Here is a 14,317-nt window from a genome sequence, read left to right on the forward strand (position 1 = left end):
TGGTGTATTAGTGTCCCGGTTATTAATGACGTGTCTGCTTACAGAGCCGACCTGGGACCACTGTGTTGAAGGTGAAGTCAGTCTACCCGAGGCAGCCAGTCTCCATACTGTGAAGTTTGCTGCAGCTGTTGTGACGTCGTCCCCCCGGAAGAACACTGTGGTGTGTTAAGCCTGCCAGTGGAGTGGCAGTGGAAGGATTTACCCGGGACCGACGGTTTGGAGACGATAATCCACTGGGGTATTGAGGACAGGAGGGTGATTGGTGATATCACACGAGACTCCTGTCTAGGGCGTACCCCTTATATCGTTCGTGGAGTGGCCGTACCAGCCTTGGTGGCTCTGTACCTGCCAGCAGACCTGCTGGACGTGTGGTTGACGGCCTCCACGACGGTGCCCCCAGTGGACCTGTGTTGTGGCTGACCTGTGGCCAGGGTAGACTCGGCGTTCTCAGAGGACACGTCTTGAGGCCACGAAGTAAGCACCGCGGACTCAGCACCTAGCTTCGAGGATCCGTAGTCTCCAGCAGAAGACTACAGTGTTGATCCCCTTTGTAAAGTGTTAATACCCCTCCCCCTTGTGTACGTTTTTACTTTTATATATTTAAATGGTGATGGTGGACATTATATTATATTAAGTTCTTAACTTTCTTTCCATACTCCCTTTAAGTTACTTGCGTCACGGATCTCATCCCTTGAAAGCCTATATTGGCTTGGGGTCGGATATATATATCTTCCTCTAACGACATCAGAGTAAGAACCCCGTTGCGTCCCGAGAGGGCCGTAACACAGTGGGTAAAGGCGTACCAGTTATGGCAGTTGCTGTAAGGCTTCTGTGCTGGCTAGGGTTCGAATCTCCTGGTGGGAAAGTGTTCTAAGGTTGTATAATCTCTCTTGCCTCTTTAGGCAAGTTGTGCATTAAGCATAGACACAGAGTTCTCCCATATTAACAGGAATTTGATGAAAGACAGTGAGTAGCCCCTCACAATGCTCTAGTTGCCCTTGGGAGATGGTGATCTTTGGAGGTGAAATACTCCGAAGTTACCATCTCTTTTAAGGGTCTGAGCTCTGGTGCAGTGGGTAAAAGGCGTACCAGTTATGCCAGTTGCTGTAAGGCTTCTGTGCTGGCTAGGGTTCGAATCTCTTGGTATGAAAGTGTTCTAATGTTGTATAATCTCTCTTGCGTGTTTAGGCAAGTTTTGCATTAAGCATAGACACAGATTTCTCCCATATTAACAGGAATTTGATGAAAGAATGTGAGTAGCCCCTCACTATGCTCTAGTTGCCCTTGGGAGATGGTGATCTTTGGAGGTGAAATACTCCGAAGTTACCATCTCTTTTAAGGGTCTGAGCTCTGGTGCAGTGGGTTAAAAGCGTACCAGTTATGCCACTTGCTGAAAGGCTTCTGTGCTGGCTTGGGTTCGAATCTCCTGGTGGGAAAGTGTTCTAAGGTTGTATAATCTCTCTTGCGTGTTTAGGCAAGTTGTGCATTAAGCATAGACACAGAGTTCTCATATATTAACAGGAATTTGATGAAAGAATGTGAGTAGCCCCTCACTATGCTCTAGTTGCCCTTGGGAGATGGTGATCTTTGGAGGTGAAATACTCCGAAGTTACCATCTCATTTAAGGGTCTGAGCTGTGGTGCAGTGGGTTTACTGTGTTTCAGTTATGCCATTTGCTGTAAGGCTTCTATGCTGGCTAGGGTACGAATCTCTGGTGGGAAAGTGTTCTAAGGTTGTATAATCTCTCTTGCTTGTTTAGGCAAGTTGTGCATTAATCATAGACACAGAGTTCTCATATATTAACAGGAATTTGATGAAAGAATGTGAGTAGCCCCTCACTATGCTCTAGTTGCCCTTGTGAGATGGTGATCTTTGGAGGTGAAATACTCCGTAAATACCATCTCTTTAAAAGGTCCGAGCTCTGGTGCAGTGGGTTAAAGGCGTACCAGTTATGACATTTGCTGCAAGGCTTCTGTGCTGGCTAGGGTTCGAATCTCCTGGTGGGAAAGTGTTCTAAGGTTGTATAATCTCTCTTGCGTGTTTAGGCAAGTTGTGCATTAAACATAGACACAGAGTTCTCTCATATTAACAGGAATTTGATAAAAGAACGTGAGTAGCCCCTCACTATGCTCTAGTTGCCCTTTAGAGATGGTGATCTTTGGAGGAGAAATACTCCGAAGTTACCATCTCTTGTAAGGGTCTGAGCTGTGGTGCAGTGGGTAAAGGCGTACCAGTTATGCCAGTTGCTGTAAGGCTTCTGTGCTGGCTAGGGTTCGAATCTCCGGTGGGAAAGTGTTCTAATGTTGTATAATCTCTCTTGCCTGTTTAGGCAAGTTGTGCATTAAGCATAGATACAGAGTTCTCCCATATTAACAGGAATTTGATGAAAGACAGTGAGTAGCCCCTCACAATGCTCTAGTTGCCCTTGGGAGATGGTGATCTTTGGAGGTGAAATACTCTGAAGTTACCATCTCCTTTAAGGGTCTGAGCTGTGGTGCAGTGGGTTTAAGGCGTACCAGTTATGCCATTTGCTGTAAGTCTTCTGTGCTGGCTAGGGTACGAATCTCCTGGTGGGAAAGTGTTCTAAGGTTGTATAATCTCTCTTGCGTGTTTAGGCAAGTTGTGCATTAAGCATAGACACAGAGTTCTCCCATATTAACAGGAATTTGATGAAAGAACGTGAGTAGCCCCTCACTATGCTCTAGTTGTCCTTGGGAGATGGTGATCTTTATAGGTGAAATACTCCGAAGTTACCATCTCTTTTAAGGGTCTGAGCTGTGGTGCAGTGGGCTAAAGGCGTACCAGTTATGCCAGTTGCTGTAAGGCTTCTGTGATGGCTAGGGTTCGAATCTCCTGGTAGGAAAGTGTTCTAATGTTGTATAATCTCTCTTGCGTGTTTAGGCAAGTTGTGCATTAAGCATAGACACAGAGTTCTCCCATATTACCAGGAATTTGATGAAAGAAAGTGAGTAGCCCCTCACTATGCTCTAGTTGCCCTTGGGAGATGGTGATCTTTGGAGGTGAAATACTCTGAAGTTACCATCTCTTTTAAGGGTCTGAGCTCTGGTGCAGTGGGTTAAAGGCATACCAGTTATGCCACTTGCTGTAAGGCTTCTGTGCTGGCTAGGGTTCGAATCTCCTGGTGGGAAAGTGTTCTAAGGTTGTATAATCTCTCTTGCGTGTTTAGGCAAGTTGTGCATTAAGCATAGACACAGAGTTCTCATATATTAACAGGAATTTGATGAAAGAATGTGAGTAGCCCCTCACTATGCTCTAGTTGCCCTTGGGAGATGGTGGTCTTTTGAGGTGAAATACTCCGAAGTTACGATCTCTTTTAAGGGTCTGAGCTGTAGTGCAGTGGGTTAAAGGCGTACCAGTTATGCCAGTTGCTGTAAGGCTTCTGTGCTGGCTAGGGTTCGAATCTCCAGGTGGGAAAGTGTTCTAAGGTTGTATAATCTCTCTTGCCTGTTTAGGCAAGTTGTGCATTAAGCATAGACACAGAGTTCTCCCATATTAACAGGAATTTGATGAAAGACAGTGAGTAGCCCCTCACTATGCTCTAGTTGCCATTGGGAGATGGTGATCTTTGGAGGTGAAATACTCTGAAGTTACCATCTCCTTTAAGGGTCTGAGCTGTGGTGCAGTGAGTTTAAGGCGTACTAGTTATGCCAGTTGCTGTAAGGCTTCTGTGCTGGCTAGGGTTCGAATCTCCTGGTGGGAAAGTGTTCTAACGTTGTATAATCTCTCTTGCGTGTTTAGGCAAGTTGTGCATTAAGCATAGACACAGAGTTCTCCCATATTAACAGGAATTTGATGAAAGAACGTGAGTAGCCCTCACTATGCTCTAGTTACCCTTGGGAGATGGTGATCTTTGGAGGTGAAATACTCCAAAGTTACCATCTCTTTTAAGGGTCTTAGCTCTGGTGCAGTGGGTAAAAGGCGTACTAGTTATGCCAGTTGCTGTAAGGCTTCTGTGCTGGCTAGGGTTCGAATCTCCTGGTGGGAAAGTGTTCTAACGTTGTATAATCTCTCTTGCGTGTTTAGGCAAGTTGTGCATTAAGCATAGACACAGAGTTCTCCCATAATAACAGGAATTTGATGAAAGAACGTCAGTAGCCCCTCACTATGCTCTAGTTGCCCTTGGGAGATGGTGATCTTTGGAGGTGAAATACTCCAAAGTTACCATCTCTTTTAAGGGTCTGAGCTCTGGTGCAGTGGGTTAAAGGCTTACCAGTTATGCCATTTGCTGTAAGGCTTCTGTGATGGCTAGGGTTCGAATCTCCTGGTGGGAAAGTGTTCTAAGGTTGTATAATCTCTCTTGCGTGTTTAGGCAAGTTGTGCATTAAACATAGACACAGAGTTCTCCCATATTAACAGGAATTTGATGAAAGAACGTGAGTAGCGCCTCACTATGCTCTAGTTGCCTTTGAGAGATTGTGATCTTTGGAGGAGAAATACTCCGAAGTTACCATCTCTTGTAAGGGGTCTGAGCTGTGGTGCAGTGGGTAAAGGCGTACCAGTTATGGCAGTTGCTGTAAGGCTTCTGTGCTGGCTAGGGTTCGAATCTCCTGGTGGGAAAGTGTTCTAAGGTTGTATAATCTCTCTTGCGTGTTTAGGCAAGTTGTGCATTAAGCATAGACACAGAGTTCTCCCATATTAACAGGAATTTGATGAAAGACAGTGAGTAGCCCCTCACAATGCTCTAGTTGCCCTTGGGAGATGGTGATCTTTTGAGGTGAAATACTCCGAAGTTACCATCTCTTTTAAGGGTCTGAGCTCTGGTGCAGTGGGTTAAAAGCGTACCAGTTATGCCACTTGCTGAAAGGCTTCTGTGCTGGCTTGGGTTCGAATCTCCTGGTGGGAAAGTGTTCTAAGGTTGTATAATCTCTCTTGCGTGTTTAGGCAAGTTGTGCATTAAGCATAGACACAGAGTTCTCATATATTAACAGGAATTTGATGAAAGAATGTGAGTAGCCCCTCACTATGCTCTAGTTGCCCTTGGGAGATGGTGATCTTTGGAGGTGAAATACTCTGAAGTTACCATCTCCTTTAAGGGTCTGAGCTGTGGTGCAGTGAGTTTAAGGCGTACTAGTTATGCCAGTTGCTGTAAGGCTTCTGTGCTGGCTAGGGTTTGAATCTCCTGGTGGGAAAGTGTTCTAACGTTGCATAATCTCTCTTGCGTGTTTAGGCAAGTTGTGCATTAAGCATAGACACAGAGTTCTCCCATATTAACAGGAATTTGATGAAAGAACGTGAGTAGCCCTCACTATGCTCTAGTTACCCTTGGGAGATGGTGATCTTTGGAGGTGAAATACTCCAAAGTTACCATCTCTTTTAAGGGTCTTAGCTCTGGTGCAGTGGGTAAAGGCGTACTAGTTATGCCAGTTGCTGTAAGGCTTCTGTGCTGGCTAGGGTTCGAATCTCCTGGTGGGAAAGTGTTCTAAGGTTGTATAATCTCTCTTGCGTGTTTAGGCAAGTTGTGCATTAAACATAGACACAGAGTTCTCCCATATTAACAGGAATTTGATGAAAGAACGTGAGTAGCGCCTCACTATGCTCTAGTTGCCTTTGAGAGATGGTGATCTTTGGAGGAGAAATACTCCGAAGTTACCATCTCTTGTAAGGGGTCTGAGCTGTGGTGCAGTGGGTAAAGGCGTACCAGTTATGGCAGTTGCTGTAAGGCTTCTGTGCTGGCTAGGGTTCGAATCTCCTGGTGGGAAAGTGTTCTAAGGTTGTATAATCTCTCTTGCCTCTTTAGGCAAGTTGTGCATTAAGCATAGACACAGAGTTCTCCCATATTAACAGGAATTTGATGAAAGACAGTGAGTAGCCCCTCACAATGCTCTAGTTGCCCTTGGGAGATGGTGATCTTTGGAGGTGAAATACTCCGAAGTTACCATCTCTTTTAAGGGTCTGAGCTCTGGTGCAGTGGGTAAAAGGCGTACCAGTTATGCCAGTTGCTGTAAGGCTTCTGTGCTGGCTAGGGTTCGAATCTCTTGGTATGAAAGTGTTCTAATGTTGTATAATCTCTCTTGCGTGTTTAGGCAAGTTTTGCATTAAGCATAGACACAGATTTCTCCCATATTAACAGGAATTTGATGAAAGAATGTGAGTAGCCCCTCACTATGCTCTAGTTGCCCTTGGGAGATGGTGATCTTTGGAGGTGAAATACTCCGAAGTTACCATCTCTTTTAAGGGTCTGAGCTCTGGTGCAGTGGGTTAAAAGCGTACCAGTTATGCCACTTGCTGAAAGGCTTCTGTGCTGGCTTGGGTTCGAATCTCCTGGTGGGAAAGTGTTCTAAGGTTGTATAATCTCTCTTGCGTGTTTAGGCAAGTTGTGCATTAAGCATAGACACAGAGTTCTCATATATTAACAGGAATTTGATGAAAGAATGTGAGTAGCCCCTCACTATGCTCTAGTTGCCCTTGGGAGATGGTGATCTTTGGAGGTGAAATACTCCGAAGTTACCATCTCATTTAAGGGTCTGAGCTGTGGTGCAGTGGGTTTACTGTGTTTCAGTTATGCCATTTGCTGTAAGGCTTCTATGCTGGCTAGGGTACGAATCTCTGGTGGGAAAGTGTTCTAAGGTTGTATAATCTCTCTTGCTTGTTTAGGCAAGTTGTGCATTAATCATAGACACAGAGTTCTCATATATTAACAGGAATTTGATGAAAGAATGTGAGTAGCCCCTCACTATGCTCTAGTTGCCCTTGTGAGATGGTGATCTTTGGAGGTGAAATACTCCGTAAATACCATCTCTTTAAAAGGTCCGAGCTCTGGTGCAGTGGGTTAAAGGCGTACCAGTTATGACATTTGCTGCAAGGCTTCTGTGCTGGCTAGGGTTCGAATCTCCTGGTGGGAAAGTGTTCTAAGGTTGTATAATCTCTCTTGCGTGTTTAGGCAAGTTGTGCATTAAACATAGACACAGAGTTCTCTCATATTAACAGGAATTTGATAAAAGAACGTGAGTAGCCCCTCACTATGCTCTAGTTGCCCTTTAGAGATGGTGATCTTTGGAGGAGAAATACTCCGAAGTTACCATCTCTTGTAAGGGTCTGAGCTGTGGTGCAGTGGGTAAAGGCGTACCAGTTATGCCAGTTGCTGTAAGGCTTCTGTGCTGGCTAGGGTTCGAATCTCCTGGTGGGAAAGTGTTCTAATGTTATATAATCTCTCTTGCCTGTTTAGGCAAGTTGTGCATTAAGCATAGATACAGAGTTCTCCCATATTAACAGGAATTTGATGAAAGACAGTGAGTAGCCCCTCACAATGCTCTAGTTGCCCTTGGGAGATGGTGATCTTTGGAGGTGAAATACTCTGAAGTTACCATCTCCTTTAAGGGTCTGAGCTGTGGTGCAGTGGGTTTAAGGCGTACCAGTTATGCCATTTGCTGTAAGTCTTCTGTGCTGGCTAGGGTACGAATCTCCTGGTGGGAAAGTGTTCTAAGGTTGTATAATCTCTCTTGCGTGTTTAGGCAAGTTGTGCATTAAGCATAGACACAGAGTTCTCCCATATTAACAGGAATTTGATGAAAGAACGTGAGTAGCCCCTCACTATGCTCTAGTTGTCCTTGGGAGATGGTGATCTTTATAGGTGAAATACTCCGAAGTTACCATCTCTTTTAAGGGTCTGAGCTGTGGTGCAGTGGGCTAAAGGCGTACCAGTTATGCCAGTTGCTGTAAGGCTTCTGTGATGGCTAGGGTTCGAATCTCCTGGTAGGAAAGTGTTCTAATGTTGTATAATCTCTCTTGCGTGTTTAGGCAAGTTGTGCATTAAGCATAGACACAGAGTTCTCCCATATTACCAGGAATTTGATGAAAGAAAGTGAGTAGCCCCTCACTATGCTCTAGTTGCCCTTGGGAGATGGTGATCTTTGGAGGTGAAATACTCTGAAGTTACCATCTCTTTTAAGGGTCTGAGCTCTGGTGCAGTGGGTTAAAGGCGTACCAGTTATGCCACTTGCTGTAAGGCTTCTGTGCTGGCTAGGGTTCGAATCTCCTGGTGGGAAAGTGTTCTAAGGTTGTATAATCTCTCTTGCGTGTTTAGGCAAGTTGTGCATTAAGCATAGACACAGAGTTCTCATATATTAACAGGAATTTGATGAAAGAATGTGAGTAGCCCCTCACTATGCTCTAGTTGCCCTTGGGAGATGGTGGTCTTTTGAGGTGAAATACTCCGAAGTTACGATCTCTTTTAAGGGTCTGAGCTGTAGTGCAGTGGGTTAAAGGCGTACCAGTTATGCCAGTTGCTGTAAGGCTTCTGTGCTGGCTAGGGTTCGAATCTCCAGGTGGGAAAGTGTTCTAAGGTTGTATAATCTCTCTTGCCTGTTTAGGCAAGTTGTGCATTAAGCATAGACACAGAGTTCTCCCATATTAACAGGAATTTGATGAAAGACAGTGAGTAGCCCCTCACTATGCTCTAGTTGCCCTTGGGAGATGGTGATCTTTGGAGGTGAAATACTCTGAAGTTACCATCTCCTTTAAGGGTCTGAGCTGTGGTGCAGTGAGTTTAAGGCGTACTAGTTATGCCAGTTGCTGTAAGGCTTCTGTGCTGGCTAGGGTTCGAATCTCCTGGTGGGAAAGTGTTCTAACGTTGTATAATCTCTCTTGCGTGTTTAGGCAAGTTGTGCATTAAGCATAGACACAGAGTTCTCCCATATTAACAGGAATTTGATGAAAGAACGTGAGTAGCCCTCACTATGCTCTAGTTACCCTTGGGAGATGGTGATCTTTGGAGGTGAAATACTCCAAAGTTACCATCTCTTTTAAGGGTCTTAGCTCTGGTGCAGTGGGTAAAAGGCGTACTAGTTATGCCAGTTGCTGTAAGGCTTCTGTGCTGGCTAGGGTTCGAATCTCCTGGTGGGAAAGTGTTCTAACGTTGTATAATCTCTCTTGCGTGTTTAGGCAAGTTGTGCATTAAGCATAGACACAGAGTTCTCCCATAATAACAGGAATTTGATGAAAGAACGTCAGTAGCCCCTCACTATGCTCTAGTTGCCCTTGGGAGATGGTGATCTTTGGAGGTGAAATACTCCGAAGTTACCATCTCTTTTAAGGGTCTGAGCTCTGGTGCAGTGGGTTAAAGGCGTACCAGTTATGCCATTTGCTGTAAGGCTTCTGTGATGGCTAGGGTTCGAATCTCCTGGTGGGAAAGTGTTCTAAGGTTGTATAATCTCTCTTGCGTGTTTAGGCAAGTTGTGCATTAAGCATAGACACAGAGTTCTCCCATATTAACAGGAATTTGATGAAAGAACGTGAGTAGCCCCTCACTATGCTCTAGTTGCCCTTGGAGAGATGGTGATCTTTGGAGGATGAAATACTCCGAAGTTACCATCTCTTTTAAGGGTCTGAGCTGTGGTGCAGTGGGCTAAAGGCGTACCAGTTATGCCAGTTGCTGTAAGGCTTCTGTGCTGGCTAGGGTTCGAATCTCCTGGTGGGAAAGTGTTCTAAGGTTGTATAATCTCTCTTGCGTGTTTAGGCAAGTTGTGCATTAAGCATAGACACAGAGTTCTCCCATATTAACAGGAATTTGATGAAAGACAGTGAGTAGCCCCTCACTATGCTCTAGTTGCCCTTGGGAGATGGTGATCTTTGGAGGTGAAATACTCCGAAGTTACCATCTCTTTTAAGGGTCTGAGCTCTGGTGCAGTGGGTTAAAGGCGTACCAGTTATGCCACTTGCTGTAAGGCTTCTGTGCTGGCTAGGGTTCGAATCTCCTGGTGGGAAAGTGTTCTAAGGTTGTATAATCTCTCTTGCGTGTTTAGGCAAGTTGTGCATTAAGCATAGACACAGAGTTCTCATATATTAACAGGAATTTGATGAAAGAATGTGAGTAGCCCCTCACTATGCTCTAGTTGCCCTTGGGAGATGGTGATCTTTGGAGGTGAAATACTCCGAAGTTACCATCTCATTTAAGGGTCTGAGCTGTGGTGCAGTGGGTTAAAGGCGTACCAGTTATGCCAGTTGCTGTAAGGCTTCTGTGCTGGCTAGGGTTCGAATCTCCTGGTGGGAAAGTGTTCTAAGGTTGTATAATCTCTCTTGCGTGTTTAGGCAAGTTGTGCATTAAGCATAGACACAGAGTTCTCCATATTAACAGGAATTTGATGAAAGACAGTGAGTAGCCCCTCACTATGCTCTAGTTGCCCTTGGGAGATGGTGATCTTTGGAGGTGAAATACTCCTGAAGTTACCATCTCCTTTAAGGGTCTGAGCTGTGGTGCAGTGGGTTAAGGCGTACCAGTTATGCCATTTGCTGTAAGGCTTCTGTGCTGGCTAGGGTTCGAATCTCCTGGTGGGAAAGTGTTCTAAGGTTGTATAATCTCTCTTGCGTGTTTAGGCAAGTTGTGCATTAAGCATAGACACAGAGTTCTCCATATTAACAGGAATTTGATGAAAGAACGTGAGTAGCCCCTCACTATGCTCTAGTTGCCCTTGGGAGATGGTGATCTTTAGAGGTGAAATACTCCGAAGTTACCATCTCTTTTAAGGGTCTGAGCTGTGGTGCAGTGGGTAAAGGCGTACCAGTTATGCCAGTTGCTGTAAGGCTTCTGTGCTGGCTAGGGTTCGAATCTCCTGGTGGGAAAGTGTTCTAATGTTGTATAATCTCTCTTGCGTGTTTAGGCAAGTTGTGCATTAAGCATAGACACAGAGTTCTCCCATATTAACAGGAATTTGATGAAAGACAGTGAGTAGCCCCTCACTATGCTCTAGTTGCCCTTGGGAGATGGTGATCTTTGGAGGTGAAATACTCCTGAAGTTACCATCTCCTTTAAGGGTCTGAGCTGTGGTGCAGTGGGTTAAAGGCGTACCAGTTATGCCATTTGCTGTAAGGCTTCTGTGCTGGCTAGGGTTACGAATCTCCTGGTGGGAAAGTGTTCTAAGGTTGTATAATCTCTCTTGCGTGTTTAGGCAAGTTGTGCATTAAGCATAGACACAGAGTTCTCCCATATTAACAGGAATTTGATGAAAGAACGTGAGTAGCCCCTCACTATGCTCTAGTTGCCTTGGGAGATGGTGATCTTTGGAGGTGAAATACTCCGAAGTTACCATCTCTTTTAAGGGTCTGAGCTGTGGTGCAGTGGGTAAAGGCGTACCAGTTATGCCAGTTGCTGTAAGGCTTCTGTGCTGGCTAGGGTTCGAATCTCCTGGTGGGAAAGTGTTCTAATGTTGTATAATCTCTCTTGCGTGTTTAGGCAAGTTGTGCATTAAGCATAGACACAGAGTTCTCCCATATTAACAGGAATTTGATGAAAGACAGTGAGTAGCCCCTCACTATGCTCTAGTTGCCCTTGGGAGATGGTGATCTTTGGAGGTGAAATACTCCTGAAGTTACCATCTCTTTTAAGGGTCTGAGCTCTGGTGCAGTGGGTTAAAGGCGTACCAGTTATGCCACTTGCTGTAAGGCTTCTGTGCTGGCTAGGGTTCGAATCTCCTGGTGGGAAAGTGTTCTAAGGTTGTATAATCTCTCTTGCGTGTTTAGGCAAGTTGTGCATTAAGCATAGACACAGAGTTCTCCATATTAACAGGAATTTGATGAAAGAATGTGAGTAGCCCCTCACTATGCTCTAGTTGCCCTTGGGAGATGGTGATCTTTGGAGGTGAAATACTCCGAAGTTACCATCTCTTTTAAGGGTCTGAGCTGTGGTGCAGTGGGTTAAAGGCGTTACCAGTTATGCCATTTGCTGTAAGGCTTCTGTGCTGGCTAGGGTTCGAATCTCCTGGTGGGAAAGTGTTCTAAGGTTGTATAATCTCTCTTGCGTGTTTAGGCAAGTTGTGCATTAAGCATAGACACAGAGTTCTCCATATATTAACAGGAATTTGATGAAAGAATGTGAGTAGCCCCTCACTATGCTCTAGTTGCCCTTGTGAGATGGTGATCTTTGGAGGTGAAATACTCCGAAGTTACCATCTCTTTAAGGGTCTGAGCTCTGGTGCAGTGGGTTAAAGGCGTACCAGTTATGCCATTTGCTGTAAGGCTTCTGTGCTGGCTAGGATTCGAATCTCCTGGTGGGAAAGTGTTCTAAGGTTGTATAATCTCTCTTGCGTGTTTAGGCAAGTTGTGCATTAAGCATAGACACAGAGTTCTCCTCATATTAACAGGAATTTGATGAAAGAACGTGAGTAGCCCCTCACTATGCTCTAGTTGCCCTTGAGAGATGGTGATCTTTGGAGGTAGAAATACTCCGAAGTTACCATCTCTTGTAAGGGTCTGAGCTGTGGTGCAGTGGGTTAAAGGCGTACCAGTTATGCCAGTTGCTGTAAGGCTTCTGTGCTGGCTAGGGATTCGAATCTCCTGGTGGGAAAGTGTTCTAAGGTTGTATAATCTCTCTTGCCTGTTTAGGCAAGTTGTGCATTAAGCATAGACACAGAGTTCTCCCATATTAACAGGAATTTGATGAAAGACAGTGAGTAGCCCCTCACTATGCTCTAGTTGCCCTTGGGAGATGGTGATCTTTGGAGGTGAAATACTCTGAAGTTACCATCTCCTTTAAGGGTCTGAGCTGTGGTGCAGTGGGTTTAAGGCGTACCAGTTATGCCATTTGCTGTAAGTCTTCTGTGCTGGCTAGGGTACGAATCTCCTGGTGGGAAAGTGTTCTAAGGTTGTATAATCTCTCTTGCGTGTTTAGGCAAGTTGTGCATTAAGCATAGACACAGAGTTCTCCCATATTAACAGGAATTTGATGAAAGAACGTGAGTAGCCCCTCACTATGCTCTAGTTGCCCTTGGGAGATGGTGATCTTTATAGGTGAAATACTCCGAAGTTACCATCTCTTTTAAGGGTCTGAGCTGTGGTGCAGTGGGCTAAAGGCGTACCAGTTATGCCAGTTGTTGTAAGGCTTCTGTGCTGGCTAGGGTTCGAATCTCCTGGTAGGAAAGTGTTCTAATGTTGTATAATCTCTCTTGCGTGTTTAGGCAAGTTGTGCATTAAGCATAGACACAGAGTTCTCCCATATTAACAGGAATTTGATGAAAGAACGTGAGTAGCCCCTCACTATGCTCTAGTTGCCCTTGGGAGATGGTGATCTTTGGAGGTGAAATACTCTGAAGTTACCATCTCTTTTAAGGGTCTGAGCTCTGGTGCAGTGGGTTAAAGGCGTACCAGTTATGCCAGTTGCTGTAAGGCTTCTGTGCTGGCTAGGGTTCGAATCTCCTGGTGGGAAAGTGTTCTAAGGTTGTATAATCTCTCTTGCGTGTTTAGGCAAGTTGTGCATTAAGCATAGACACAGAGTTCTCCATATATTAACAGGAATTTGATGAAAGAATGTGAGTAGCCCCTCACTATGCTCTAGTTGCCCTTGGGAGATGGTGATCTTTGAGGTGAAATACTCCGAAGTTACCATCTCTTTTAAGGGTCTGAGCTGTGGTGCAGTGGGTTAAAGGCGTACCAGTTATGCCAGTTGCTGTAAGGCTTCTGTGCTGGCTAGGGTTCGAATCTCCTGGTGGGAAAGTGTTCTAAGGTTGTATAATCTCTCTTGCGTGTTTAGGCAAGTTGTGCATTAAGCATAGACACAGAGTTCTCCCATATTAACAGGAATTTGATGAAAGAACGTGAGTAGCCCCTCACTATGCTCTAGTTGCCCTTGGGAGATGGTGATCTTTGGAGGTGAAATACTCCGATGTTACCATCTCTTTTAAGGGTCTGAGCTGTGGTGCAGTGGGTAAAGGCGTACCAGTTATGCCAGTTGCTGTAAGGCTTCTGTGCTGGCTAGGGCTTCGAATCTCCTGGTGGGAAAGTGTTCTAAGGTTGTATAATCTCTCTTGCGTGTTTAGGCAAGTTGTGCATTAAGCATAGACACAGAGTTCTCCCATATTAACAGGAATTTGATGAAAGACAGTGAGTAGCCCCTCACTATGCTCTAGTTGCCCTTGGGAGATGGTGATCTTTGGAGGTGAAATACTCTGAAGTTACCATCTCCTTTAAGGGTCTGAGCTGTGGTGCAGTGGGTTTAAGGCGTAACAGTTATGCCATTTGCTGTAAGTCTTCTGTGCTGGCTAGGGTACGAATCTCCTGGTGGGAAAGTGTTCTAAGGTTGTATAATCTCTCTTGCGTGTTTAGGCAAGTTGTGCATTAAGCATAGACACAGAGTTCTCCCATATTAACAGGAATTTGATGAAAGAACGTGAGTAGCCCCTCACTATGCTCTAGTTGCCCTTGGGAGATGGTGATCTTTGGAGGTGAAATACTCCGAAGTTACCATCTCTTTTTAAGGGTCTGAGCTCTGGTGCAGTGGGTTAAAGGCTTACCAGTTATGCCATTTGCTGTAAGGCTTCTGTGCATGGCTAGGGTTCGAATCTCCTGGTGGGAAAGTGTTCTAAGGTTG

This window comes from Procambarus clarkii, chromosome 71 (genome assembly GCF_040958095.1).
Source record: "Procambarus clarkii isolate CNS0578487 chromosome 71, FALCON_Pclarkii_2.0, whole genome shotgun sequence".
Classification (NCBI taxonomy): Eukaryota; Metazoa; Arthropoda; class Malacostraca; order Decapoda; family Cambaridae; genus Procambarus; species Procambarus clarkii.